The sequence below is a fragment of the Hypanus sabinus genome, chromosome 5, assembly GCF_030144855.1.
Source record: "Hypanus sabinus isolate sHypSab1 chromosome 5, sHypSab1.hap1, whole genome shotgun sequence".
In the NCBI taxonomy this organism is placed as follows: domain Eukaryota; kingdom Metazoa; phylum Chordata; class Chondrichthyes; order Myliobatiformes; family Dasyatidae; genus Hypanus; species Hypanus sabinus.
This window is the reverse complement of record NC_082710.1, coordinates 156,693,567-156,698,163: the sequence shown is the minus strand read 5'-3', so window position 1 is coordinate 156,698,163 and position 4,597 is coordinate 156,693,567.

The following is a 4,597-nucleotide window of genomic DNA, read 5'->3' as shown; positions in this document are numbered from 1 at the left end:
ATGGTGTCCCAGTCCGTGTCCCTAGTTCCCGTGCAAGTTGGCAAGAGTGTTTGAAGACAGTTTAACCTCTCAAAGGTGTGTCCTGAGCACCCTTCCCACACGCTCATTCATGAAGGAGCAGCCAAATTCATCTGAAATTCAATCTACGGGGTTTGCGATGTTTCCAGATCGTATATCAAATGACGATGGGTCAGAGTGCAAGAAGGAGCTGAGTAGCATGGTGTCATGAAAATAACTTTCCACTCAATGTCAATAAAAGAGAAGAGCAGGTCGTTAATTTCAGCATGGGTGTCAGTGTACCTGCTCCTTTCTATACCACGTTTTGAGGTTGAGAGGGCTGAGAGCTTGAACATCACCAATAACCTGTCTTAGTAATATCTCATTGACGTCAAAACTAAGAAAGGTCAGCAACGCCCCTCGTTAAAGAAAATTAGTGGGACCCCGTCAACCCCACCAGTGTTTACAGTGTACAAAAGAAAGCACCCGCACATCTCAGAAACCAACACCCTCTATTGACTTTGACGATATCAAAACTCCACTTACCCCGTAAACCTTTCTTCTTCCCTCTCTAATCGGACAATGATACGCCTTGAAAGAGTATACCACCAGGCCCAAGGACAGCATCTATCTCGGTGTGTCAGACATTTGGTTGAATCGAACCTCTCTTACCATAAGAATGGCTCTTGGCCTCACAATCTGTATCGTTACACTTTATTGTTTACGAGAGTACTTTCTCTGTAGGTTTAGAATTTTAACCTGAATTATTATTGTTATACGTTTCCCCACATCAATGCATGTTGTAATGGTATTGATCTGTATTAATAATAGGCAAGACAGCAATTTCTCTGTACCTTTGCTACAAGTGACAATAATAAATCAATACCAACAAAATACGATTGTTGTAGCCTTCGAGGAAATGGGATTTGATGGTTAGTTCCCACTAGATGAGATGAAGAGCTTGTATTGTGTTTAAACCAATTTGGCAGTGGGATAGAACCAGAGTGAAGGAACTCAGCAGAGGTTGGATGGTAAAAAGGCAGAGATAGCATGCAAGTCAGACTGTCAAGAAGGGTAGGCAGATGATAGGACGCAATTAGAGCCAGCAGGGTGAGTATCAGTGAACTAGGGATACAGAATCAAAAGGGGTAGCAAATAAAGTATCCAAAGTGATATATCTCAATGCACAGAGTATGAGAAATAAGGTTGCATTTCTGATGCACTACTGCAGATGGTCAGGTATGATGTTGTGGCCATCACTGAATCGTGGCTGAAGGACGGTTGTAGTTGGGAGCTAAGTGTCCAAGGTTACACGTTGTACTGGAGGGATGGGAAGGTCTGCAGAGGGGGTGGCATGGCTCTGCTGGTAAAGAATGGCAGCAAATCAGTAGAAAAATTTGACATAGGACTGGAAGATGTTGAATCATTTTTGGTTGAGATAAGAAACTACAAGGGTAAAAGGATCATGATGACAGCTATATACAGACCTCCCAGCAGCAGCTGGAATATGGATCACAGATTACAATAGGAAATCTAACCATATAACAATTACAGCACGGAAACAGGCCATCTCAGCCCTTCTAGTCCGTGCTGATGCTTACTCTCACCTAGTCCCACTGGCCCGCACTCAGCCCATAACCCTCCATTCCTTTCCTCTCCATATACCTATCCAATTTTACTATCCAAATATAAAAGGCATTTCAAGACGTCTAGAATACAAAGGAAGCGATGTGATGCTGAGGCTTTATAAGGCACTGGTGAAGCCTCATCTTGAGTATTGTAAACAGTTTTGGGCTCTTCATAAAGAAAAGATGTCCTGGCATTGGAGACATTTCAGAGGAGGTTCACAAGGATGATTCTGGGAATGAAAGGGTTAACATATGAAGAACGCTTGACAGCTTTGGGGCTGTACTCGCTGGAGTTTAGAAGGATGGGGGGGGATCTCATTGGAACCCCTCGAATATTTAAAGGGCTAGACAGAAAAGATTTCCCATTTCCCATGTTGGGGGGGGGGTGCATCTAGGGCAAGAGGGCACAGGCTCACAATAGAGGAACATCCATTTGAAACAGAGGTCCAGAGAAATTTCTTTAGCCAGAGGGTGGTGAATTTGTGGATTTATTACCACCGGCAGCTGTGGAGGGCAGATCATTAGATGTGGTTACGGCAGAGCTTGACAGGTTCTTGATTGGACACGGCATCAAAGGTTATGGGGAGAAGGCCGGTGAGTGGGATTGAGGAGGGGAAAAAGGATCAGCCATGAATGAATACCGGAGCAGACTCGCTGGGCCAAATGGCCTAATTCTGCCTCTATGTCTTATGGTCTTATGGTTTTATTTCACTATCTTTTTGTGATTCGGCATCCGGTATCTCACTGTTGTTTATTATGTTCTGAAATGTGTATAACTCAATGAGAGGCATTGATCATGTGGATTTTCCCAGGGCTGAAATGGCTAGCACGTGAAGGCATAGTTTTAAGGTGCTTGGAAGTAGGTACAGAGGAGATGTCAGGGGTAAGTTTTTTTTAATGCAGAGAATGTGAGTGCGTGGGATGGGCTGCCGGCGGTGGTGGAGGAGGCGGAAACGATAAGGTCTTTTAAGAGACTCCTGGATAGGTACCTGGAGCTTAGAAAAATAGAGGGCTATGGGTAAGCCTAGGTAGTTCTAGGGTAAGGACATGTTTGGCACAGCTTTGTGGGCCAAAGGGCCTGTATTGTGCTGTAGGTTTTCTATGTTTCTATGTTCTAAATATCCCAGCACCCTGACCACTAAGGTTTAGACAATTGCTTTGCAGCAATTGAAGAAAGAGTAGAAGGGAAGGAGGAGCAGAAGCAGGAGGACCAAGAAAAAGCAAGTGGGTCACAATAGGAGAATAAAGTTAAGAATCCCCTCTGGTCCTGGCAGTTCGACTCACGAGAGCATTTGAGCCATATCAAATAGCACAGTAATTGAAACATACAACATCTAAGTTAGTGTTATGTTTCAGTTAAATGCAGAATACAATCATGTTGTCACACACATATTGCTTGATTAATATTCTCCTGAAAGTGGAGGTCACCATCGCAAAAGGCCTTCTGGCAACTTAAGGGAATAAACTTTTACCATAAACTGATATCTGGGATAAAAGCTCATTGTCAAGTCGAGTTTGAAGGGAATCCAGCTTTCAAAATATTTCCAAACATCTGAAATCAATGAAGATACTCCATTTTCCTGACTGTGGACACCTCCACCAAAAACGCATTGTGTTATTTCTAAATACTGCAAGCCTTTTGCACTAATCCATACCTGTCAAGTGTGGAGACGAACACTCCTTTCAACTGTTGGATGTAATGAACAGCTAGAACTATGAACAGTTGCCCAGCATACTGTGCTAGCGTCAGCTTGGGAATGGGTCAAGTCAATGGAGCGGAGATTTAGCATGAAGGGAGAAGAAGAGTAATCCGTAGAAAGATACGATTTCGGGAAAATAGAGACAAATCTTGTCCCAGTGCCCAGAAGCAGAGGAAAGAAGTGTTATAATGTTAAACTAGTTTAGGCAGAATACAGTAAGTGTGAGACACAGATAAGCCATATGCATGCAAAGGGGAGGAGAGAAGAATACTTATTTTATGTTCACCAACTTAACACAGTATCGCTGCCAGTCTTGAAGATTGTTTATAATCACTTCATGCATGAAGTAATCCTTTAATTAGCTGTAATTTGCAATGGAGCTGAACTCTGTGGTAGCAACCCAGCATTGAATACGACAAAAGTTAACGGCAGAAAATCGGGGATTTAATAAGTTTTTAAGAGGAAAATGAATTTAACAAATGAAGTAATTGCCTCTAGGACTTTCAGGTTGATCTACGTATATTGCTGTGAAGTGAAGTAGGAAGTAGTTAATGGCATTCCTCACAATGATGACACAATATGCATCTACGGATCGTTAGTCAGTTAGCTGCTGAATATCAGGTGGATCATAGTCAATTTCTGGCAAGCTGAAACATTGTCTTTACCAAACCATAAGAATTCATATTAGCTTACCAGGCACTCCGATCATAGCAAGGATGAGATAATAAATTTCTTCTACCAGCGCAATTGTTTGATGTTCCATTTTATCTAGTCTGTTACGCCAGCAGGGGACTGAACTGCAAGCAGATTAGCAGTTTGCAATCAAAATGCTTATTTATATGCGAGAATGATCCCGGGTGTTGCAATTAGCTTGTGTAATCACTAACAAATTAACACATTACACTAACAAGGATTTGTTGTGTTTTTTTTAGGGGAAAGAAAATTTTAATGTTTTCTTCACTAAACACTCTTTCGCTTTTATCAGCTTCTCAAAAAAAAAGAATGCATATTGGACAGGGAACGAAACAGTTAGCTGAGATACGTTAAACATATTCTTTTAATCGTCCATGCCCAAATCGTGCATCACCAGCGTGTCGAGATGTACAGTTGTTTTTCACAGGCAAAGTGAGATACTCCAGGAAGGCCAAGTGTTAAATTTATTGCTCCCTGCAGTTCATTCTCTTTAGAGCATATTTCAGGTTTCCAGTCAATTTTCATTTGACTATTAGACATAATCGGCGGCATGACAGAACTGTTTTGTAAACTCTGAAA